Source organism: Plecotus auritus (assembly GCF_963455305.1).
Source record: "Plecotus auritus genome assembly, chromosome: 9".
NCBI lineage: Eukaryota > Metazoa > Chordata > Mammalia > Chiroptera > Vespertilionidae > Plecotus > Plecotus auritus.
Window position 1 is genome coordinate 42,044,497 of NC_137783.1, and position 27,449 is coordinate 42,071,945.

Consider the following 27,449-nt stretch of genomic DNA (forward strand, 5'->3'; position numbering starts at 1 on the left):
CCACCAAGATGAATTGATTATTGTTTGTTGTTTCACTAAAGGAGAAAAAAAAATATGGATGATGCAGTATCAGCAGCAGGGGTAGGCATTAGTGTATTCCAATCTAATTTTAACCCAAAATCCAGACCATTAAATACAATTTGGAAAGGCTCAGCTCTCAGAGTATCAGAGGATGTGCAGCCCATATGTAATGAAGAAGCACTCCTGTAAATCAGTGGATGAGCATCATGCATCCTGATGAACCAAGCATAGAGGCTGAAATTAACTAGCCAAGAAGCTTCGCTCCTTACCCAGCTTCCCTTAATAAAATTAGGAAGCTATAACTGCAGGGGGAAGGGAGTTATATTTAATTTTTTAAACAAATATTCAGTGCATATCTCCCACTGGATAGGTGCTAGTAATATAACCAGAAAGAATTATTCCAATGAACCTCCCATTCATTCATGTCAACTCAGTAGGCTCTATTCTATGTAGAGAGTCAATTTACCACTGCAGCATAATGAAATTACAATAGCTTCAGTTAATCAAAACCATTATTTACTTTTATTGTGTATGATAACAAAAAGCTTATTAACAAAAATCATTAACAACAACAAAATGCTACCAGATATCTAAATACATTTTCCTTTAACCCATCACCACTTCTAAATCTCATAACCTTACGTAATAAAAAAACAACTTTGAGTAACAACCAGGGATCATTGCAAAATGTTCAAACTACAAAAGACAAAGTAAATTTCTATAGGATGAGCAACTTATTGAGAAAGCAAAGCTATATATATATATATATATATATATATATATATATATATATATATATTTTTTTTTTTTTCTTCAAAAAGATCTTCAAGGCAGCTGCCAGAGCCTCGATGCCTAAAGGAGGGAGAAAGGGAAGCCACAAAGGCCGGGCACAGCAATACACGAGCCCCAAGGAGATTGATGCACAGCTCCAAGCTGAAAAGCAGAAGGCCAGGGAAGAAGAGGAACAAGGAGAAGAAGATGGAGATGGGGCTGCAGGTGACCCCAAAAAGGAGAAGAAATCACTAGACTCAGATGAGAGTGATGATGAAGAAGATGTTTACCAGCAAAAGCACAAAAGTGTGGAAGGCCTTATCGATATCCAGAACCCCGACCGAGCGGCACAGACAAACCAAAAAAGTCACACAACTGGACTTGGATGGGCCCAAGGAGAGAACAAGAAGAAATTGAGAAGCAGAAAGCAAAAGAGCATTACATGAAAATGCATTTAGCTGGGAAAACAAAGCAGGCCAAAGCTGACCTTGCCCGGCTGGCAATTATCTGAAAACAGCAGGAAGAAGCTGCCAAGAAGAAAGAAGAAGAAAGGAAAGCAAAAGATGACGCAACTTTGTCAGGAAAACGAATGCAGTCGCTCTCCATGAATAAGTAACAAGGCCTGCGGGAGGAGATACCAGGGAGCTGGGCCATGCGGCCAGGACTGCTGCTGTGTCTCGCCCACCCTGTGCCCTGTCACCATGGCAGCAGCTCCTCAAGACAAGGAGTTCCCCACAGCCTGGGGTCTCCTCTTCATCTTGGCACAGAAATTGTTTTGGGGATGATGGTGGAGGGCTGGGGGAGGGGGCAGCTGCTATCTTTGAGACAGAAAGATGCAGGACAGCATTTCATATGTAACCATTCGAATGTTTTTGCTGTTTTTAGAATTCAGAACTTTTGTTGGGGGTGCCTGGGAGGTGGGGTAAGAAGAGCGTCCATTTGTCCAGTAGATTGCACTGCAGGGGTGGTTGTGCTGGGGGCTGCTGCTGGTGAGTTTGCAACAACCAGCCCATCTGTGTTGCCTGGGTGCTCACTCAGGGGCTGTCATCTGGGAGCCTGTACCCCTGGGTCTCTGAGGGTCATGGATCTTTCCATGGCCTCCCTGTACCCTTCTCTGCCCCATTCCCACCTTTCTGACCAGGGCCCATTCTTAACCCTACCCATGGATCATTTTAAGAAACCTCTGTTTACTGTGCAGCACCCAGGCAAAACATGCTCTACAAATCCAACTTGTATATTTGGCAGATTAAACTTGACATTATCGTAAAAAAAAGATCTTCAAAGGATGGAAATCAAAAATTGTGTGTTTTGCCCAGCCGGCATGACTCAATGGTTGAGTGTTGACCTATGAACCAGGAGGTCATGGTTTGATTCCTGGTAGGGGCACATGCCCCAGTGTGGGGCATGCAGGAGGCAACTAATCAATGATTCTCTCTCATCATTGATGTTTCTAGATCTCTCTCTCCCTTTCCATTCCTCTCTGAAATCAATAAAAAATTTTTAAATTGCGTGTTTAAATTAATCTCTATTTAATCTACTAGTAATAACTAATTTGAATACTTTCTTATTTTTCCTCTCCTATTGCAGGTAAATAATTTGGAGTATATTATACATATATTATTTTAAGGGTAGTAAACAGTCCTGAGGATAAGAAGAGAGGAATTGAAATCTAGCATTAATTCTGCTGTCAATTACACACATAAATATATACACGTGTCTGTATGTGTGCATGTGCGTGTGTGTGTGTGTGTGTGTGTGTGTGTGTACATCCATTGGAACCACATTTCTAAAATCAAGAAAGCATATATTGCCCTATATCTCTAAAACAGGGATTTTCAAAATGTGGACTTCAGACCAGCATCACCTAACAAATGTTAGAAGTCCAAATCCTTAGACCCAATTCCAGACTCAGACATACTGTATCAGAAACTCTAAAGACAGGAGCCAAAACTCTGTTTCTGCATAAGAGGATTCTGATTAATGCTCAAGTCTGTAAATTATTGCTTAAAATGTAAAGAATGATACTACAAAACGTTCACATTTCTGGTAATAAAGTTTAAATTATAAGCTGTAGAGTTATTAGTTGCAATTCCAAAATTAATACACTTCAAATTAAAATAGTTAAGTGCTACCCAAGCTCAAGGTTGTTACTTATACTTATGACTATTGAGAGCCAATCCTTCTTTTTCTTTCCTCTCTCTCTCTCTCTCTCTCTTTCTCTCTCTCTCTCTCTCTCTCATAGTCCATAAGTGAATGTTGAATATTCTTTGTAAGCACTCTTTATCCCAAATCATCAAAAAATCCATATGGGGAAACAATGCAAAATTCCATTTCTAGGTTATATTTCACCCACAGAGAATAACCAATTTCCAGTCAATTTCCATGGGTGAATAATCTACTAGTATAATTAGTACTGTTTCATGGTGAACTATCTCAAAATTAAGATTTGTAATATCCAAAAATAATCCATTCAGTGTTCCCGGTTTTATAGTAAAGACTTCCAAAATAAGAGAATGTATTACATATTTTATGAAGTACACAGAGCTATCAAAAATTCATCATTCCCAAATCAAGACAATTCATGTCTAATCCATTTAAAACTTAGACTAATCATGAATTACGTTAAATGCAAAGTGTTGTTTTCTTCATATTATTTTACAAGGCCAGATAAACTTATGTGCCAAGGGGTTTACAAAATACTGTTACTGTGACTCACACTAGTATACAAACCAAAGGTAATCACCAATAATGTTGGTTTTAGTGTAACAATTTTTATATCAACAAGATCTGAATACATAGTCCTCTCCAATAGGAGGCTTGGGCAAAATCATTTATCAAGGTAAGCCAGGTGGATCTGTAATCAATGACCAGGCTCTGCTGGAACTGCAGTACCTCATAGGATGTAAGTTGAATTAATGTTGCTTGCACCTGTTTATTTCACTGAGCAGAATAAAAACGAATATTACTAATTTCATCTTGCAAATATTTAATACAGTTTTCACTAGGCACCATATAATATGTCAGGACACTATAATAACCACAATTTAATGCCTTATAACATTAACAAAGCTCAGGAACTTAGCATTTTCCCAGTGATCATGAATAAAATTAAAATGTCGATGTCAGTGAACTGATTGTGACTTTCATTGTCTAAAGTGGACTTATTATAATTTAGTGAAGGATGAGCCATGGAAAAATACTTTGTTTTCCAACATCTCAGTGCCTCCTCCTTCTTTTTTTTAAGTAAGTTGTTAGAAGTTGATGTTCTTTCCAAATATTTTTAGTGCCCCAAAAGCCAGTGCATCATGGAATAAACTTATACCATTCCACAAACTTACATATACAAATGTTAAATAGTTATTATTTGACTATAAAACTTTCTATAGACTATGTCAGTATTTCAGCTTATAAAATACTAGAGGCCTGGTGCACAGATTCGTGCACATTGAAAGGAAATTAATTAGAAGAAATATTTTAAAGGCCGGGGAGGGACAATGGAAGGTTGGCTCCAGGGCGTGTCCGGTCCATCTCACCCAATCCTGATTGGTTGGACCCCAGCAGCGAGCTAACCTACCAGTCGGAGTGTCTGCCCCCTGGTGGTCAGTGCACATCATAGTGACTGGTCAAATGGTCAAATGGTCAGTCACTTAGCATATTAGGCTTTTATATATAGAGAGATTACAGGGAAAGATTAACCAAATAGAACCAAAACATCTAGAGTGGAGTTTAAACATAAGCACTTGTAACTTAAACAACTTCAATGTATACATTGAAAAGAAAAGCAACAGTGCCAGAGATTCTGTCATCCAATTTGTATGGCCTGGATAGTGTGAAATGGAAAATGTTAATCTATTCTGCCCTCAAGAACTCAGAGGTCCCAAGCACATCCCAGCATATGAGGAAGTAGCCTTGCTGAGGATGATTATGTTATGTTGAGGTTGTATTTTTATACAGTATGACCCTTGAATGCAAACTGACTACTTCTGATACTCAACCAGAGAAATGCTGGAAGAAAAACTAGGTTGAACTTACTGAGAAATAATATGCTGATCTCCAGTATACATTTTGTAAGATTTATGTTAACTACACACTTGGTTTTTCCCTTCCTGCTGAATTTGGAATCCCACCTCTGATTTCTTCTGTAGATCAAGAACATTATGCAATACCTTTCACTAACAAAAAAAAAAAAGTATGTTACACAATGAAGAATATTACAAAGAGAGAAGAAATCAATTTTATTATGTTTTTTTCATGAGAAGTTAAAACTAACCAGTGAAGAATCTCTTATATGGCTACACCGTTTGGGCTAGACCAAAACAGACAAAATTATTTATAAAAAGAAAAAAATTATAGTTATTACTCAGTTTCCTTTTCAAAGAAAACCCTCATGCCAATTTATTCAATATATCTCAGCTTCTACACTAATATATGCTAACTAAATCATACTTATATAGTTGAGTGGCTGATTGCAAACTAAACTTCCCAACAAGATCTATGTACTGTGGGTGAATTCCTTTTGGTTGATACATGGTTCACAATGAAATGCTCTGGGCCTTTCTGAATGGTTCAGCTAGACAGGTGTTCTGAGAAACCAGATCGTGACAACCAAGTAAATTGGGAAGACAGTCATGCATTTGGGGATTTTCTGTCTCTGCTTTTGTTTTTTCTTCTATTAAGGAGTGAAAGCCTCTCTAGCAGAATTCTCCACTGGATTACCTCAGTCCTCTTGCCAAAACTACAGCATATATTTTCTGCCTGACAATTCAAGCCAGCAAAAACTAAACATTCAATTCTATTTATTTCTTTACTGTCCCATGAGCTAACAGATAATTATTTTCTCCAACGATTTTGATGTATTTTGCATATTGTATTTAGAGTTTAACTCACAAATACACATTAGGTATCCTTATTGACTTATAATGCATGTTTAATGCTGATAAAATGCTGATGAAACACTAATAATTCAGCACATAAATAACACCAAGTTTCCAAAGACTGTGCTTGCCTAAAGAGAGAATCAGACTTGTACTCCACCAATCATTTTCACTTACATAACATGAGCATAATCAGCCAGGATTTAAGACCCATGTCCTAAGTCTTCATTTCCTTCTCTGGTGCTGACTTCACACTAAAATGATTAAGAGTGGCAATATCCAATCCTTCCAGGAAAAAACAACTCTCACAGTCAGGGATATGGTTTGATCCTTGGCAACCGGAACAAAAGAATCAAGCTCAGATCACTCTCCAACATCTGAGCGATAACACTGGGCATAATTAGGAACAACATTGTGTGAACAGCATCCAGAGCCCTGCCCAGGGACAGCTGTACCAAGCTCAGCCCAGGTCCTTCTCAGTCTCTCTGCAGGGCACATTCTCACCCAGGCTCACCTTTTTATACTATCTTACCTAATAATAGACAAACATGTAAATTGACCATACCTCCGCTATGCCCACAGCCAATCGGAGTGAGTATGCAAATTAACCCAACAAAGATGGAAGGTTAATTTGCATATGCAGGCACGGAGCCCCCAGGAGGGGTGGGGACGCCTGCTATGAGGGGGAGGGGGCGTGGCGGAGGGAGCTACAGGAGCAGTGCTCCAGACAGAAGCGAGGACTTCCCAGATCCCAGGTGAGATGGGAGCGGGTACTTGCTGGCTCCCGGCAGCTGGGAGTGAAGCCAGGGGAAGGAAGGCCTATTCTTGCATGAATATTGTGCAATGGGCCTCTAGTTTCTATAATAAATAAACACTTCCTCCACCCTCCGACTTAGAGTTATGATCACTAAGTCAATAGGAAAGAAATTGAGACCGTGATGAGAACCTTTAGAATTCCACAGGTGTGCATGTTTATGTGAGTACATAAAAAAGGCACCCTAGCAAATGAGACTAACCAGTTGCTCAAACTCAAACTGCGAGAGTCAATTTTCACTCCTCCTCTGCCTCATCCCCCATATCTAATTAATCTCCAAGTGTTCTAAAATCCAGATTTAACCCTGTGACTATTAATTTTATATGTCATCTTGACTGGGCGCTCAGGGGCCCATATATTTGCTGAAACATTATTCTAAGTGTTTCTGTGAGGATGTTTTTGGGTTAACATTTAAATTTGCAGACTGAGTGAAGATGATAGTCCTCGCTAATGTGGGTGGGCCTCTTGTATCAGCTGAAGGCCTGAAGAGAACAGAAGGGCTGATCCTCCTACAATCAAGAGAGAATTCTTCCGATCTGGTGGACTTCAATCAGCTTTTTTTCCTGCCTTTACACTAGAACTGAAACATTAGCTCTTCCTGGGTCTTGAGAATGCCAGCCTTAGACCAGGATTGAGACCATCAGCTCTCCTGACTCCCCAGCCTTCTAACTCATACTAGCACCAAACCATCAATTCTGCACTAAACCACCAATTCTCCTCAGTCTCCAGCTCACCGTCTCACCCTACAGATCTTGGGACTTGCAAGCCTCCACAATCCTTATAATAAATCTCTCTCTCTCTCTCTCTCTCTCTGTTATGTTATATATATATTATATACATATAATATATATATATTCTGTTATATTATATTCTATATATTATTAATTATGTATTATATAATATTTTATATTACATAATATTCTTTTATATATTATATTCTATATATTTTATAATAAAATATATTTTATCCTACATAATTATATATTCTTTGATTCTGCTTCTCCGAAGAACACTAATACAACCCCCCTAAATATTTCTCCATTCCATCAGCTTTTCAATCACTTTGCAACAGTCAGGTCCAAGTGCACATCATCTCTCTGACTACTGCAACAGCCTCCAAATTGTTTTTCAGCATCGACTCTGACTTCATTTCAATCCTACACGTTTGCTGGGCCTGAATAATGTGGGCCCTATCTGATATAAAATCACAGCAGGGAAAATAAACCAAGCAGCCTCCATTCGCCCACAATATATTATCTTTGTGAGGCTTATTTCTGTCTGTGATACTTGTATCTTGCTTCTAAGTTTCAATAGATATCCCATCGTATGAATTATCCTCGAATAGCTTGGTGAGAAAGGAAATATGTGCTAAAATTTGCTTAGTATCCTCCTTTCAAAATGTAAAAATCACACTCATCAGTGCTTAACATTTATGTAGGATGAAGAAGAGAGATTCAGAAAGACATATGTTTTTCCCATAATCAAATTCTTCATCAAAAGCCCCATTCTGTGCCTACCTTTAAATGTAACTCACTTGATCACATTTCTCAATTGGGAAACAATAATTCTGAAATGAACAAATCTTATTTTTAGAATTACCATAAACTATTATTCCCCAGATTAACAGAACTAGTAGCCGATCTGCAGTTGTTTCTGCCATAATCACTTGCAGACCGCGCACTCCGTAGAGCGGTGTTTCCCAGTAGCCTTGGGCATTTGCCTCTTTTTCCTTTAACAGTTTTAACCCCTCGACAGTATTTTAAAATAACCAAAAGATTAACTTTTCCAATTTCTTCTTCAGTATTACTTGCCAACAGTTTGGGTATTAAGTCAGGCTGAAATCAATATTCCCTATGTAATCCTTGCCCCAGAAGATGTCCACCATAAAAATCATTAGTTGTCCTGAGCACAGATTTTTCTTTTCCCACTGGTAAACACCTATTTGGGTGGGAACAAAACTTAATGCCTCAAGCTTTAAAAAATATAAAGGAAAGGAATGCAACTACTCATTTCTTTGTAAAATGGCTACATCTAACAAAAATAGAGGTTCTTTTTTCCTTTTTCTTCTAAACATAGAAAATTGAAAAATGGATTAATATAATTTAAAACTGGGAAGATCATGAAAAAAGCGTAAATGGAAATGTACATTACTTTACAAATATATCTGACTATATCAATTATAAAAAGACTGCAAATATAAGGGAGGAAAAGAGAACTGAAAATTAGACTGCTCACTCATGTGGAACCTATGATAAAAAGCACCCTCTTCTTTGGACTGTCACCCTCGTGAGGGAAGATTGTACATTTTGTATTAATCTCTACCCTGCATTTTGCCTCTTTACTGTGCCTGACAGGAATTCATAATAAAAAATTTTCAGATTTTTAAATGGAACCATTTTCATTAAATAAGAAACTAACAAGATGTGTTTGCCATCCCAATTGCCTTGGAACATTAAACATTTCATTTAAAATGTCAGCATTTTGCTTGCTAAATTTACTTCTCCTGCTTTAAGTCAAAACGTATCTGAAATACAAAAATGACTTAAAAATTTTTTTAAAATCTTTATTGTTTAAAGTATTACATACATCCCCTTTCCTCCCCCATTAACCCCTTCTAGCCCATCCCCACCCCCTGCCCCAGGCCTTCACCACTCTATTGTCAGTGTTCATGGGTTATGCATACATGCATACAAGTTCTTTGATTGATCTCTTCCCATTCACCCCCCCCCTTCCCTCTAAGATTCGACAGTCTATCAATGCTTCTATGTTCAAAAATTACTTTAGAACATAGCTGTTAATTTACTTTTATTTTTAAAATATATTTTTATTGATTTCAGAGAGGAAGGGAGAGGGAGAGAGAGATAGAAACATCAGTGATGGAATCACTGAATCATTGATCAGCTGCCTCCTGCACATCCCACACTGGGGATTGAGCCTGCAATCCAGGCATGTGCCCTGACTCAGAATCGAACAGTGACCTCCTGGTTCATAGATCAACACTCAACCACTGAACCATGCTGTCTGGGCATTGTTAAATTACTTTTAAATGACCAACAATTCTGATGCTGTAGTTTATAACACACACACACACACACACACACACACACACACACAGAAAAAACAGTTGTAGATTAAATCAAATACAACCTTCAATTAAACATCAAATGCAAAGTCAAACAGGATTTCCCCGTGCCATGTACACAATAATGAGAAATGAAGCATTAGTACGACAGAGATGAGAAGAATCTTAAAAACAGACTTCACAATAAAAAAGACACTTGGAATTTATTATATATTAAATTTCACAGTTTTTAAATATGCCTTTACTTTATTACCACCCTCATGGAAACACAATTTTGAAAAAGTTCCTAAAAGGAATCTTTTAATATTATTAGTAAAAAACCTGTGGGAGATACTCAGTCCCATTTACACATTTAGCAAGCACTCACTGATTACTATTTATAGTCAACCACAGTGCTAATGCAATTTATCCCCACCAGAATTAGGCCTGTTAAGGAACTGTTTTTAAGGAGTGATTCCTGCTGGTACTGCCCATTTAGAAAAATAAATATTGACCGTAAGAGTCAGCCAGGACCCATACATAAGCACACTTAGATATTTTCTGATTTATTAAATCAGATTTATGAAAAGAATACCCCATGTTTTGAAATATAAAGAATATGTGAGGCATTAACTTTAAACACACACACACACACACACACACACACATATTAAGACACCTTGATGGGGTTCTGATGTTCTCTACTTCTACCTCCTTACTAATGAGCTAATAAGACTTTATCATTTGATTAGTGGCTCAGGAGTGCTTTCCAAACAGGACTATGCATAAGGACCAACAAGGATATTCCCTAAAATTACAATTCTAGGTCTCAAATCCCAGAGATTATGATATAGTGGTTGAATCTGGCTCCAGAAATAGGCATTTTAATGTTCAAAAGCCACATGATTCCGATACCTGTCATCTTCAGGTCTTTGGATCTAGGGTCTCCATTCAGATTGGAACTTCTTGCACCTCCCAGTTCTGTTGATTCTTCTTGACTTGAAATACTACTTTTATATGAGCATTGTTTCATTGCAAAATATTTTGTGAAATGGTGGCTTCTCTTATTAACCTGTAAATGAGTTAGGTTGGCTTGTGTGGCCTTAGAGCATTCTCTCTCAACCAGTGGTTCCTTGTCTCAAAGCAATATAGCAGCCACATCTTCCACATTCCACTCTCTCTAGTGCTCTCCATGGGTGTGGGGAATGAAGGGATTTCTTTGGGGACAGGGAAAAATGCCTCTTATTAGACTCCCCTTATAGGCAGTAATGTGACACTCCCTAAATAATACACTGTAAAATACCCCTGGAGTTTTACAACCAAGCCACTCATACCCACCATCACATGAACTACATCAAGCGCCAGAAATACAAACATGAACACAGGCAGTACCAACTTTCAAGAAACTCGTGATCTGAGGAAGACAATCAAGCTGGTCTAATTATATGACCATATCACAGTTCCTTTATTAAACTATCAACAGTGTACTCTCAGAATAGGAAGAAGCATTTTGCTCAATCTGGAGGAACTACCAGGAAAAGATTCCTACAGGACACATCATACAAACTGAGTCCTGAAGGACCAACAGGAATTAGATGCACATGAAGGAAGCTGTCTCTGAAATCCATCTTGTATTTCCATAATCATTATTGCTGTTCAAACAACATCACCTCTCCCACGAAGGACTGCAATAACCTCCTTGGGGCAGTCCTCCCTCAGTGTTGCTCCTTTACAATCTTCTTCCCACCAACAAGACCACCATTTTTCCAAAGCCGGACCAGAACATCACTGCCTCAAGCCCTCAGAGGCTCTTCTACACCAATCTGATGAATTCTTCCAAGCCCCCTAGCTTGGCTAATCAGGCTCTCAGTGATCTATATTCACTTACAGAGTGGGCAGGAAGAAGGCACCCACTCTGAGGGAAGTGAGAAAAGGGTAACCCACAACTTTTGCTGACTCAAGAGGCTGCTGTCCTTGACACTATAAAAGCAAAGCTGGTCAACGGCAAGATGATGAATAAAGTCACATAATGAGTCCCTCCTGGAAAGGAGGGCTGAGACTCCAGGTCATAATTCCCAAGATTTAGAATTAGATAAACCTTCTCGAGTGGCCCTGTGGCAGATAAGAACAATAAGGCTGAAGAAATGTACTCAACACAAGGGTCTAGGAATTTGTTAAATCTGTTTCAATACATTATGTGGCTCATTGTTTGGAAGCTTTCCTAGACTAATTCATTTTCATATAATGATTATGTTGAATAAGGAAATGGAAACTAAAAAGGGGTATAACCATGTAGCCCAACCTTGAAGTATGAATGAGTCCTGGCCAGGAACCTGGCCCAATAGAAGTCAAAAACCTGGCTGAAAATCTCCAACACCAGCACTATGTAAAAAAAGAAGCACTGGCAGTAATGAGGACATGAGACACCAGGTTTTCCTCTACTTACACTATGTGAACTCCTGGGGGTTTTGGACAATGCTGGGAAATGAATCAAGGGTGGGACAAAGATAATAAAGGGGCATGCAGGGTCTATAGCAATTAATCTGAAAATTAGAGAAACTTGGCTTTATTATTTTTTCTCTTCCTGCTTATACTTGTAGTATTTCTGGGCATTGTCTGTTCTCCTTCTCCTCTCACTGTACGCACTGACACAGAGCTCAGAACACAATATGCTTTCTATTCCATGTCTCCTTGCTGTGCTCATTCCTTTCCCTGAAATGCTCTAGGAAGCCCTTTCTAAGGCTTGGCTCTTCTCTGTCGCCATTGTATACTGAGCATGTGTTTATCTAATACCATTTATTCAATTTATTTATTTCACCACCAGGAAACTGGAAAAAAATAAAAGTATAGAACCATATTGCTGTTTTGGTTATTAAATAAGGTAATATATGTAAAATCTCTTATAACAATGCCTGGAACAAATATACTACTATATTACTATATAAGTAATAACTATTATTTGTTATTATTTTTCAAAATTTTTAACATCTGACCAGGTATTCTATATCAGTAAGTATGCTGGATATTGATAGACACTGGTGCATGAAGAAGGCATGGCCCCTGCTTCCAGTGGTCAGGGATAAACCTTAGTCATTGCTGTGTTCCCAGCACCTATTACACATGTCTGGGCATATGAGAGTTGCTCAAAAATGACTGAAAAATAACGTCAGGGTATCCTGAGCAGAAGGGAAAATGTTCTCCATGGAAATGCACATCATTACATACACAGGAGCTATGAACCTGTTGCTAGGAACCAGGTTAAGTGAGGGGGCATGAGATGAGATACAGCTGAAAAGAGGCAAGGCTAGATCACAAGGGCCTTATCCCATGAGAAAGACTTTAACTTCATCTTTGAGGCAATAGGAGACAAAAGCATTTTTAAGTAGGAGTATTAAAGTCATATTTCCATTTCCAAAAAAAAAAAAAAAAGTTCTGGAAACTGGGAAGAACACTGATTGAAAGAAAATGAGATTAGAAGTAGAAATTAGGGATGCTATTTTCAGTTATCTGGGTAAGATGCTGTGAGAGACTGATTTAGGGCAGCAGCAGTTGAATAGAGAGGAAGGATAGAGAGAAATTAAGACAGTACATATGAGGGGCAATAGGAAGTTAGCATTTGAGAAAAAGATACGAATCTAATATGACTCCTAGGTTTCTAGCTTGAATGTCAAGTTCATCACAAGTCATTAAATGAGATGATGATGTAAGAATAAGACTGACAAATCTCAGAGAAAAGTTAGAAATAAATAAACAAAACAAACAAACATTTTTTGTTTCTCTCCCCCACCAGGTTTTGAACATATTTTCAAGAAGTATTCCTACATTAAATGAAATAAAAAAACACTCTTCAATAAGGCTCCTAATTGTAGGGTAACCTAAGCTTTCTCTAACCATATGGAAGATCCTCAAAATATAAACTGCTGCATCTGTAAACCCAGCACAGAAAATCTTGCTAGGGTGAGAATATGCAGAAAAATCTTAATAGGAGTTAAAAGGAAAAGCTAAATGCCTTCAGAATACGGGAGTAAATACCAACGTGACTGGGGTGATGTGTCTCCCTCCCTCCAAGAGAAGAAAAGGGAATGAGTAGGAATGCAGCTTATGGTGTGTGGTAGGGGGGCCAGCACCAGGACTGGCAGGAAGTGACCCCAAGCCAAACTTCAAAACTGTGGTGGAAGCAGCCCTGCCATGATTTCTTCCTCGCTGTACTAACAGGTGTGGTTGAAGATCATGCGTTGGATGAGAAGAGGTTTCTAAAGTTCAGAAACACAGCATGCCCAGGCAACAGGCCCATAGCAGAATCAACAGCATGGCACGCAGGGCATTTGACAGAGGATCTCCGGGAGTGTCAAGATAGTATATAAAGGTAGGTGAAGAAAAGCTGTGAGCTATTACGATGCAAGTTTATATACTGCATTTGACATGAGGAAACAATACTGTTGTCTTTTCTGTATTTAGAAAATAAAATAAAAAGTGGGGTTGCTCTTTCAGTTCCACAATCAAACTGTGAACCATTTCATGTTCCAATTTTACTTTATTAACCTCACAACTTGCATTAATCTTCATACTTTGGCTTAGCCGGCATGGTTCAATGGTTGAGCGTCGACCTATGAACCAGAGGTCACTGTCGATTCTGGTCAGGGCACGAGTTGAGGGCTTAATCCCCAGTGGAGGGACATGCAAGAGGCAGCCAATCAATGATTCTCTCTCATCACTGATGTTTCTAGCTCGCTCGCTCTCTCTCCCTCTCCCTTCTTCTGTGAAATCAATCAAAAATATATTTTAAATAAACTTCATACTGTGAGGTATAATTCCCCATCCAACTACTTATTATAAGTTTCGAAATGTCTCACTAGGGGCACAAGGTAAAGTTGAGAAATCCCTACAATTACATTCGAGTCAGAAAATGTTTTATTTTAGTAGCAGCTGATAGCATAAGCCCCATCTGACCCAAGTCACTCCAAAATTCTGTCTCACTCTCACAGCCAATCTTAATATAACACACATATCTTTTCTCTCTACATAATGTGACTTTATCATAGCTACTGAATACAAAGAAGTAACAGAAGTCCTGAAATTGTATAGGCTCAGTAAGAGCAACTGCAGAGGAACTAATGTGTTTAATTAAATCCTTTTTCTAAAAAAATAGAGGCATTTAAAATATTATTCTGTATCCCACCTTAACCCTTCCAACTTAGTGATTATATATTCAAATAAAGAAGAATGATTTGTTTGAGTAATCATGACATGCATCACTGGTGATAACAAAAATTTTTATATAATTTATTTTATACATTTATTTAAGAAGATATTACTATAACTAGAAAAAAAGGTTCTAAGGTTTAAGCTTATTCATAGAATTATGTCATTTCACTTTATATCTGATATTCTTGGCATAGCCACATGCTTGTAAAATAGGTATTGCATTTTATAACATGAAGAGATTTCAAAGTTCATTATCATTTAGTTTTTCTTTCTCAAATGCACCTCCAAGGAGAAACACTGGATTTATGTACATGTGTGTATGTGTGTGGGTCTGTGTTTTACAGTTCATGAAATCTGTAGTGGAAGTAGAATAGTTACTTGAGAAACTTTCTCAAGATAGAAGTTTACATTTATAAGTCATACACTTGGGTAGATAATAATTAATACCAAACTAAATAAGTGACTCTTGGGGAAAGGGGGGACTTTGCTATCTACACATACACTGAGTGGCCATATTATTATGATCTCTGAACACATAATAATCTGGCCACTCAGTGTGTGTGTGTGTGTGTGTGTGTGTGTGTGTGTGTGTGTGTGTATATATATATATATATATATATATATATATATATATATATATATATATATGTTTTAGAGACCCGGTGCATGAATTTGTGCATGGATGGGGTCTGGCCAACCTGGCCAGAGGGAGGGGACATGGGCAGTTGGCTGGCCTGCCTGCCAGTTGAACTCCTGGTCGAGGGTGCAATTTGCATATTAGCCTTTTTTATATAGGAAAGTGGTCAGCAAACTCATTAGTCAACAGAGCCAAATATCAATAGTACAACGATTGAAATTTCTTCTGAGAGCCAAATTTTTTAAACTTAAACTTCTTCTAACGCCACTTCTTCAAAATAGACTCGCCCAGGCCATGGTATTTTGTGGAAGAGCCACACTCAAGGGGCCAAAGAGCTGCATGTGGCTTGCGAGCTGCAGTTTGCTGGCCACTGATACAGGATATACACTGAATGGCCAGATTATTATGCATTCAGAGATCATAATAATCTAGCCACTCAGTGTATAACTGACATAAACTGGTATCCTATCTAATAAAAGAGTAATATGCAAATTGACCGTACCTCCGCTACACCCACAAGCCACACCCACCAGCCAATCAGGAGTATGCAAATTAACCCAACCAAGATGGCTGCGGCCACGGAGAGAGCAGAAGGCTTGAGTTGACCCCGGCGATGGAGGAAGCCAAGTTCCGCAGCCCTGGCCTGCCTTAGCCTCTGCTTAAGGCTGCAAAGTTTCAATTATAGAAGATAAATAAATCCCAACAAAAATGGCTGCAGCCACGGAGCAAGCAGGAGGCTTGGCTCCGCTGAAGGCTACAAAGTTTCAATTATAGAAGATAAATAAATCCCAGATATCAGGGCCTCCTCTTGGGTCACTGGGGGGGCGTGGCCAGCCTGCAAACCACCACAGGCCCCTCGCCCAGGCCACCCCACACCCCAAGGGAACCCCCACCCTGATCTGGGACACCCTTCAGGGCAAACCAGCCAGCTCCCACCCGTGCACCAGGCCTCTATCCTATCTAAACCTATCTAATAAAAGAATAATATGCAAATTGACCATCACTCCAACACACAAGATGGCTGTCCCCATGTTGTCAAAGATGACTGCCCCCATGTGGACACAAGATGGCCGCCACAAGATGGCCAGCAGGGAGGGCAGTTGGGAGGGACCAGGTCTGCAAGGGAGGACAGTTGTGGGCAATCAGGCCAGCAGGGGAGGGCAGTTGGGAGGGGCCAGGCCTGCAAGGGAGGGCAGTTGGGGGCGATCAAGCCTGCAGGGGAGGGCAGTTAGGGGTGACCAGGCTGGCAGAGGAGGGAAGGTGGGGGTGACTGGGCCTGCAGGGAAGGGCAGTTCGGGGGGACCCAGGGCTGAAGGGGAGGACAGTTAGGGGTGACCAGGCCTGCAGGGGAGGGCAGTTAGGGGTGACCAAGCCTGCAGGGGAGAGTAGTTAGGGGCAAACAGGCTGGAAGGGGAGCAGTTAGGCATCAATCAGGCTGGCAGGAGAGTGTTTAGGGGGTGATCAGGTTGGCAGGCAGAAGCGGTTAGGGGCAATCAGGAAGGCAGGCAAGCGAGCGATTGGGAGCCAGCAGTCCTGGATTGTGAGAGGGATGTCCGACTGCCCGTTTAGGCCCAATCCTACAGGACTGGGCCTAAACGGGCAGTCGGACATCCCTCGAGGGGTCCCAGATTAGAGAGGGTGCAGGCTGGGCTGAGGGACACATACCCTCATGCACGAATTTCGTGACCCGAGCCTCTAGTATCAGATATTCTTTAATCAGCTTTAACTCTTGTTTTTTTCCTCTTCCTGAGCGAGAATGACTATTTAGTCCCCAGCACAGTGCATGATACAACACACATATTAGCTCATTAAATGATAAATATTTCTAGCAAACATTATCTTGCCTGTCAGCACTCTTAATTCTAACACATAATCCTTCCAAACAAAGGGTTAAAGTGTCAGCTGCCATCTTCTCAAATGATTTTCCATGGTTGAGAGGCTAACCAAAATTGTAATCAGAAATGGGTCAAATACAGAAAAAAAAAATAGCTGTTTTATTGTTTACTCTGTTTTGTGTATGTATGTTGGTCTGTCCATTAGTATCCATGCATTTCCCATTGTAGGATATCCTAGAGAGTTTATACAAATTCAACTTCCCAGATTATCTATCTGCAGGGATAGGAAGAATGAAGAGGCCACTTATAAATGATTTTTCTTGGAGACCAGAGATAGGCATTGATCTTGGGATGCTTTGATATATTTAGTGACATATATCTGTTTGGTGTAAATATAAAATTTTAAAAATGTTCCTACAGAATCTAAGTAACAAAATAAGCTGATGAACGAAGTGGATCCAGAGACACAGAAGCATAGAACAGAGTGCAGAATCTCACAGAGAAGGCAGAGGAGGCTGGGTGTGGGAGGTAATCAACCAAAGACCTTGTATGCATATATGTAAAACCCATGGACACAGACAATCGGGTGCTGAAGGCCTAGGGCAGGGGGGCGGGGAAGGGGACATATTTAATACTTTCAACAATAAAGAATAAAATAAATAAAATAAAAATGCTCCTACAGATTTTCAGGTGCACTAATAAAATAAGCTCGAGTATGAAAACGGTATGTATTTATATGATTTTAAAATTCAGTATTATAGCTCTTCACAATATTTTAATTTCAATTCAAAAATGTAAAAAATTTAAAAGCCAAGGAAAACCCATACATTAGTAAATCATGGGTAGATAATGATATAAGTGGTATGATTCTACAAGAGAATACCATTGTGGTATAAAACTCAAAAGATCAGAAGAAATTGAATGCTTAAACTTTTGTACCAATTGGAAGATTTTATTAGCTCAAAGGGAAATCTCTGAAAAATGCACTAATATTTTCTAATGAATATTATGTTATTTCTAAGCCCACATTATGCTCAATACTTTGATCTGTATACAGAGTGCTTTCTTTAATTCTTTGAACAATTATTAAGAAACCTCAATGTGAGAAGATATTAGGATAACTTACTGAAGAGAGACAGTAGAAATGATGGAATGTTTTATTTCTTGCCTTTGAAACCTTCCTTATTTCTGGCCTATTATACAACACATATCTATATCTCTTCATCCAAACTGCCTTTATAAATAGCTATATATAAAAAAATCTTAAAAGCTGGTAACCTCTCACTTCTCTATATTTTGATTGTAAAATATAAATTGTATAAAATTCTCTTATTGAGTGTTATAGTTAATATATTCAAGGCCCAAATCCATGTAAAAGTTTAGACAAATTACCAGTATTTCATGTTTATTTTGTTTTATAATACCAGAATAAGCTGCATTAATTAGTCCAGCTTTAACACACACAAAAATCACCCCATTTATGTTAATAATTAAATGCAACTGGTTAATAAATTATTTGTATACATTGAAGATCTATTTAAAATGACCAGAATTTAAAATAATAAAAGGCTAATATGCAAATCAACTGGATGGTGGAACAACTGGTCACTATGATGCGCACTGACCACCAGGGGGCAGACGCTCAACACAGGAGCTGCCCCCTGGTGGTCAGTGCGCTCCCACGGGCGGGGGGGTGGGGGGGGGGAACTGCTCAGCCAGAAGCTGGGCTCACAGCTGGCGTGCACAGGGGCAGCGTTGAAAGCCTCTTCCACCTCTGCAGCAGCACTAAGGATGTCCAACTGATGGCCAGGAGTAGGTCTAAGCCGTAAGTCGGACATCCCCCAAGGGCAAGGGACTTCCCCCCACACCAGTGCAAGAATTTTGTGCACCAGGCCTCTAGTTTAAAATGAAAGAGAAAGAACCTTAAACCCATTATCTACTTATTATACATGCAAGAAAAGATAATGTGCAACCTAGAACAATAACCATAACACAAGTACAATTTAAAAGGATGGTTAACTACAAAGAATGAAAGGCAAATATATTTAGTTTATGTGTATGATCCAATACAAAACACTGTGATATTAGTGAAAATGATATATCAAAGCCCTTTTTGGTACTATAAATACTAAAATGATATCTGACTTTATATGCCAGGTTAAGGTGGGACATTATTTGCTTTTCCTTTTCCTGGCAAGGGGGGGCCTTCAAAAGGCCACTGCAGTAGTATGCATGAGCAATGCCTTCCACTTCCCCGGGAGCATTATATGACATTTCATCTTTAGGCCAATTTACTGTAATATGTGAGGTGTTGACCACATGCCAAAAAAGGCATAACAGAGAATTAGGAGTGTACATAGAAAGATGATTAAGATGATCTCATTCATGAGAGGACAATCAAGACCTAAGGAAATGGAAAAAGAATCCCTGCTCTCAAGGACATTAAAGTGTAACATCATCTCAATGGAAAGGTATGCCCCCTGTCACTGCAAAGGGAATATTTGGGGATCAGAGCCAGATAGAGGAATCCTAACGACTTGTTTTTATAGTCAGCTCTGTCATTGAACCTTAGCCCAATCACCCAACTCTGGATATTACTGTAAAAAGAAAAAAAAATCTCTAAAATGAACACCATGTAATAACACTTACCAGCCTAAGAAGACTGTTGCTAGGCTTAATTAATGCTTGCAAAAGCACTCTAAGATTTTTATAAACAAATGTTATACAACAGCAACATATCTATTACTATTCTATCCTCTCCCCAGCCAAGGCAAGTTTTGGCCTCCCAGTAGTGCTGGCAGCAAAATAAACCTGACATCATTCATCTAAGCCCAATTGGTGGACCAGCTGTGCCATTATCCCCTGGAAGAGTGGTCATGCACAGTAATACCTGCATTATGTGGCTGTGACCAAGCCAAAATTACCCCCTTGGACCAGAGTTCAGCCTCTGAGAACACAGAGCTGAGAAGACCTGCTGGGTTGGGCAGGCCAGTCGTTGTGAGGGACATTTTAGTCTGATAATGGCTCTAAATTACTGATATCAACTTGGGGCCTGAGATTCAAGGCAAAAGCAGCTATTTTCTATGCGAACATTCGCCAAAAATATGAATGCAGCTACTGTAGTCTTGCTTTTCTTTCCATTTTTATGGGATATTTAAGGTCATGACTATAAATATAGATAAAATTTATATAAAACACCAAATTAAGTGGAAAGCATTTTATATATTCTAAAGTACATGTAAGTGTGTTTTTTTCTTATTTATAGATTTTAGAAACATAAAACCCAGGCCCCAAGCCAATTGACGGTTTAATAAACAACTGTGTAGTTGTATATTTTCGAGCATAAAATATACCAACGTGATAAGAGCTTGGTAATTCAGTGTATTACTTATAGCAACAGCTTAGTACAATTTTTCCATATGCTTGATTTTTGAAAACAAACTCATGTTTCAAAAGGCAGATTCATCTTCTTATACAAAGTTTAATATTTATGAAAATAAAAAGAACATGTTTTCTACTCCAGGGAGAAAAAAAAAAACAACCATCTATTAGGGCTTTGTAAATATGGAGAGAGAGATTATAAGAAAAAAAAGAAATGAATTCCATAATCCCTTGGCTCATATAGCTGCTTGTTGATTTTTTTTTTAAGTAGAACATGGTCAAGGTTAATAAAAGTGAAAGGGACATCCCTCACCCCCACAGCTCTCTCTCTTCAAACAATAATTATTTGTAATAGTTTCCTAAATTTCCACCCAGAAAAAAATGTTTTATGCACATATCAATAGAGAGACAGTGTGTGTGTGTGTGTGTGTGTGTGTGTACATACACTTCTAATTTTCCTATTACAAACAGTAAACTTTCTGGGTCAAAGGGTACATGTATTTCATTTGGCTAGATATTCCAAAAATATTTTTACAAAATATATCTTTATATAAATCAAGGAAAAACAAAACATTTGCTAAACCAAGTGAAAATAATTTAATGTTCATCTGATGGATACTGTAAAATGGATGAAAGAAGAGAGTGCTAGTCTGAAGGAAATACACTGAACTTCCTGACTTCTTGGCCCAGATCCCTTTAATTTTGAAGCATGGGTCACTAGATCTCACCTATACATCTCACTCAGTTCTGAGACCAATTTTTGTGCTATTTAGGGTGCATGTGAGGAGTCATACTTGCTGAATACCTGATCGTTCACCTTGGTTCCATCCTGACTTTTCACCTTCATTCTCAAAAGAAGAAAAAAAGATACTTTTGTTTTATCTAGTAACTGGATCTTCCATCCTGTCTTAGCTCCTTATTGTCTGATGTCTCAGTTCCTATAACTATCAGATTCTTTTTCCTTAAAAATTTCCATGAATTGGAGTCCTGATAGTGAATCCCAATCCCCAGATGGCTCCATGCCTTCATTACTCTGTAAAATTCCCTGCAAACATATTAAGACCTCCTCTATCTATTGTCTACTTCTAGGCCTTGACAATAATGTAATGACCTATTGCTATGGCCATTTGCTTCTGTCTGCCCACTCACTGACCACCCTTCCCATGGCTGACTGTTAAAATCCTGTTAGCAATAAAATGAGCTTTGGACATGACAAAAAAGCAATTTTGATATTTCTACCATAAATATTATAAAAGTTCATGTTAATCTCTTAGTAATTCAATTCCTTTTGGTAACCTAAATACATCAACGACATATTCATTTCTTGAATCCACTGAGTACCATTTAGTTAATTACCACTGTGGCAGAATAAACTATAGCCCATGGCAGCAAATAAAAAAGCACCCCTTGCCGAAACCGGTTTGGCTCAGTGGATAGAGCATCGGCCTGCGGACTGAAGGGTCCCGGGTTCGATTCCAGTCAAGGGCATGTACATTGGTTGCAGGCACATCCCCAGCGGGAGGTGTGCAGGAGGCAGCTGATCGATGTTTCTCTCTCATCGATGTTTCTAGCTCTCTATCCCTCTTCCTTCCTCTCTGTAAAATACCAATAAAATATATTTTTTTAAAAAAAAAACCCTTAAAATGCTGAATTGCTCCTTCAGAAAAAAATCACCACCAGAAAAACCTGGCTGATTGAATTAAAAAGTAAAATTATTAAACATGCCTACATTGATGCCTGAGAGCAAGATGAAAGTGCATTTCTGAATGAAAATTCCAGCATCTGAATGGCCTTTACTCACTGTAGTCAGAGATACTTAGGAACTTCATCTGTTACTGATGCCTTTGTTATCCCAGTTTCCCAAATCTACCTCCCAGGGATTATCCATTGTTGTTCTGCTCTCTCTTCCCCATTCCTTGGGACCAGTCTGTAGAGTAGTAGAAACCAGTACTACTCAATGTTCAGAGTGGCAGCAAACTTGCCTTTGCCTTGTGTTGTAATATCCCTCTGCTGTCCCCAGGAAGTTTGCCAACAGCCCAGTATTCTTGCCTCTTCCATACATACCTGGATATTTCTAAAGCCACTGTACCAGGAGGTGGACAGGCCTCAGGAGGCGTGGGGAAAGGAAGAGGACACTGTGCCCTGACCTACTTTTTTCCCTTCTGTCTCCTTTCTTCCCACATCCTTCAGGTGGGAGGGCGTGAGCTTGGCTTGCACTTCCCCTTCCCATGTACCTGGGATTTCCCTTTCAGAAGGCAGGAGGACAGGTGGCGGCGGGCTTTCCCCTTCCTCCATAGCATATACTCCCTTGGTCCCAACCCCTGCATTAGTTAACTCAAAGTAGTTGTTAGTTGGAATGTGGAGGGAGGGAGAAGGAGAGTAAAAGCTTAGTAATCAGGGAACTAAACTGGGAGTATTTTCTGTATTACACCCATTATAAATATATTCATTATTACCAACAAGAAAACAGTAAAAAGAAGCTACATATTTCATCAGCACATACCTCTAGTATTTATTTGCAGTTCTTGGTTATCTTACTGAGGATTTATTTTACCTTGAAATTTTGGAAAAATGCCACTTCAGAGAGGGTTTTCTGGCGGGGGAAGGGGCAGGGAGAAATGTCTTCCTGGCCTAATATATTTCAAGTGTTGTCAGGTGTTCCAATGTGAATTACTGACTATTGCACTGAATCATCTTCTGTGGATCCAGGAGTTCTCTCTGCTTTCCCTACCCCTCATACACACTAATCAGATACTTCCTTGAAAGCTGCATTGAAATAATGTTGAAATGAGTTGGCTCAAAAGCAATAGATAAAGAACAGGGCTTAGGAAAAAATAAATCTTTAATTATTCTCCTCTGCATTAAGTACATAGCTCTCTGTGAATTGTGGTGTGTGTGTGTGTGTGTGTGTGTGTGTGTGTGTGTGTGTGTGTGTGTGTGTGTGTGTGTGTTGTGTGGGGTTTTTTTAAATATATTTTATTGATTTTCTACAGAGAGGAAGGGAGAGGGATAGAGAGCTAGAAATATCGATGAGAGAGAAACATCGATTAGCTGCCTCCTGCACACCTCCTACTGGGGATGTGCTCGCAACCAAGGTACATGCCCTTGACTGGAATCGAACCTGGGACCCTTCAGTCCGCAGGCCGACGCTCTATCCACTGAGCCAAACCGGTTAGGGCTGTTGTGTGTTTTTTACCAATATACCTATAGTCTGATAACCTACAGGTACAGAGGAATTTTCTAAATGATCCAGGGAATGCAGTTATTATGGTAGTGAAGTACAGTCTGCGGCTACAGCACCAAGGCAGTTCTCACCTCTCCAATGCCCTCCGTTCCCCAGGTTTTATAACACCAACATGTCACACAGTAAACAGACACCTTACAGAGCTAAAGTGGGTCACTCCTGAGATTTAGAACTAAGACTAGGTTGGAGCAGGAGGAGTTCCAGTTTACTAGTGTTCCTACAATGCTCCTTATTTCCAGTGATACCAAGCAGATCTCAGAACTGAATGAGACACAGAAACCAACTCACACACCTAACCATGAATGCCATGAAGTGTTACAATGAATGGAAAGCACTCTGTGTACCAAAAGCGAGGAAATGGAGCAGTTGTTCAATGAAGAGCAAGATGGTGTTATCAGATGGATGACAGGGTGGCTTGGATCAAAAAGTGTCCCCCAATGCCCAGCTGGTGTGGTTCAACGGTTAAGCGTCGACCTCTGAACCAGGAAGTCATAGTTCGATTCCCGGTCGGGGCACATGCCCGGGTTGCAGGCTCCATCCCCAGTGTGGGGCATGTACGAGGCAGCTCATCAATGATTCTCTCTCATCATTGATGTTTTTTTCTCTCTCTCTCCCTCTCCCTTCCTCTTTGAAATCAATAAAAATATATTTAATTTTTAAAAAAGTGTCCCCACACACCTCTAAGACTAAAGCAGGGGTCCGTGCATAAAGTTCTTTTTCAGAACTTTTTGTTAAAAGCCTAGAAGCAGAATCTCATTCAGATTTTCCAGCAGCGAACACTCTGCTTGTGATAAGAAGCCTCTGGATACACAGGAAAGACAAAACTAGCTAGAGTGTGCTCTACCCAAGGATCCACGCCCAGAAAACAGGTGAATCCCTGTTCCACCACTGCCTCTCTTAGTAGCCCACTTGGACCTGCAACTGGTGGGTCTGGGCATCTTCCTTTAAATGCCATCGCTAATGTTTTGCCTACATATACTTCTGTGCTACTGTCACCTGACAAGAGCGCTCAAGTTGTCCTGAAAGACCTTCCAAAGCAAAATAGATGATTCCCAAGCCAGAGATAAGAAGACATTTAAAGCAGTGGCCTTTAGGAAAAAGGCACATATGTGTTTTTGCATTTTGACTTTGTTTAATAAAGATATTCTTAACATTAAAAAAAAAGAACTGAATAAGAGAAGAAAGAAGGGTTTCAACTTACTACTGGCAGTATTAGTTGAGTTCTTTTCTGAATATCATTGTTTGGAGATCAGAAAATAAATTCAAGTGATGATAAAGTCTTTAGTACTTTTTTTTTAATCTAATAGAGGATATTTTGTGTCTACTATCTATATATGTCTCTGAGAGAATAGCAAAGAAATGCTTCAAAATATAGATGAACAGCCCGAGCCGGTTTGGCTCTGTGGATAGAACCTAAGAATCCCAGATTCAATTCCAGTCAAGGGCACATACTTCAGTTGCAGACTCCTCTCCGGCCTGGGGCCTGGTCAGGGCTCATGCAGGAGGCAACCAATCGATGCGTTTCTCTCACATCACTATTTCTCTCTGTCTTTCCCTCTCTCTTCCACTCTCTCTAAAAATCAATGGAAAAATGTCGTCGGGTGAGAATATATATATATATATATATGAACATTCAGACAAAAATATATACACAGCTCTGCCCATGCATATCATAGCCACACATATCATGCCATGCACATATATCCTCTAAGAGAATAAACAAAATCACTCAAAGAGGTCAGCTCTTTACTAGTTAGGTCTCCCAAATTATATAATTCTGTAGAATGGCAAACACAGGATTTGTGAGATTTAAAAGAAAGATGTTTCCATAGGTTAGAGTTTCCTGGGCTTTTGTCAGCTCAGGCAACTAGAGCATTTCCCCAAATTATAAAGAAAATATTTTACATCCAGAAAATTCTAGGAAATTTCAGAATGTGTGTGTGTTTAAAATTGCATGTAAATCTTTCTCCTTACCAAATTATAAAACATACAAACTGTTGCTTGTTCAAATTGCAATTTTCAGCTCATTAACTAATACAAGTCAAATAGAATTCAATGAAGGCATCACTGAGAGGCAACAGAGCCTGGAGTTTGAGATTGTGGGTTCTGGAGCAAACCCTGGTGACCTTGAACAAGTTATTTAACCTCTGTGCCTCAGATGTGGAATAAAAAATACCTACCTCAAAAGTGGCTATGAGGATTAAATGACATGTAAAGCTCTCAAATAGTAAACAGCACTGAGTAACTACTCTATTGTTTGTCAACGAAGTAAATATTGCACTAAAGCACAAAATGTATACCTGTTTCCTAGGTCAAACAACACTAGCTCTTCAAGCAGCCTGTTGGATTTAACAGCAGGGGATAAAAGCTTTAAAGTTAAATTGAGATGAATGAGAAAAGCGATACATGTTTGTCCTCATCATATCCTGGTCTTCAGTACATGTGGGCTTTTGAATCAAAACAGTACATTTTTCTCTAAAATTATATTTTTCTTTTTTTGTTTTGCTCCTTCCCACCTTATTTAGGGTCTCTTTTTCTCTGGTCCCCAGGAAATTTCAAGTTTGGCTCAGTACCGACCTCATAAGTACTAAAATGAGAAAATAAAAATGTGAGAACACTAACTACTACTAGTTTGCAAATATTGAAGTTGTGTAGGTTGATCATTTAGATATCAACTGCATTTCTCTACAACCTGACATCGTATCAATTGGGTAAGTATCACAATGTATAAAATAATTATTATTGCTTCTTCAATAATCTAAAATAAAAGCATGACTAGTTGGATGGGTAGACATGATGGTTAACATCATCAGGAAGCTGCTAGGACCTGACAGTATTTGAAACTGGGAAGGGCACTGGGAAAGACTCAACTATCAAAATATCTATCCACTGATTATTGCCTGCCCCAAATTTCACCATTAGAGGACGCTTATTTGGATCATAAAAATACCTTATTCTTGCCGAAACCAGTTTGGCTCAGTGGATAGAGCGTCAGCCTGCGGACTGAAAGGTCCCAGGTTCGATTCCGGTCAAGGGCATGTACCTTAGTTGCAGGCAAATCCCCAGTGGGGGTTGTGCAGGAGGCAGCTGATCGATGTTTCTCTCTCATCGATGTTTCTAACTCTCTGTCCCTCTCCCTTCCTCTCTGTAAAATATCAATAAAATATATTTTTTTAAAAAAATACCTTATTCTTTAAGAGTCTCTAATTTTTTTCTTCAGGCGGTATACAAATGCAAAGACATCATTAAAACAAACATTCTACTGTGATGACTTCTCCAAAGTCCCTGAGCAAGATTTGTCACTTCATCATCTATTTTCTCTCAGCAGTCAACTCATAGCACAAAGAAAACACATCTTATAATATCATGATTAGTTGTCCATGTGCCTTTCTATTCTATTATGAATTTTTTGAGACTGTGTTGTTTTAATACATTTAAATTAATTTCACTAAGGGAAGTGGTGGTCACACGCACAACATTCAAAACTGGTGCCTAGTCGATAAGGGACCTACGTGGGAGTATCCCTTTCACAATAGCTCTAAGACCACTCTAATTAGGTCAAAAATTACTAAAACACAAGAAGTCTTTGCTATTATGGTATTTAAT

The 27,449-nt window shown here is 39.2% G+C and overlaps 1 protein-coding gene and 1 pseudogene across 4 annotated transcripts in view; one reads left to right on the forward strand and one right to left on the reverse strand.

Moving 5' to 3' along the window:
• Positions 1-27,449, reverse strand: part of CTNNA3 (catenin alpha 3) — a 1,399,627-nt gene that overhangs the window by 1,004,788 nt on the left and 367,390 nt on the right. The window lies entirely within an intron of this gene.
• On the forward strand, positions 870-1,482 carry LOC308257862 (28 kDa heat- and acid-stable phosphoprotein-like; annotated as a pseudogene). Its single transcript has one exon. The product of its transcript is annotated as a 28 kDa heat- and acid-stable phosphoprotein-like (transcript).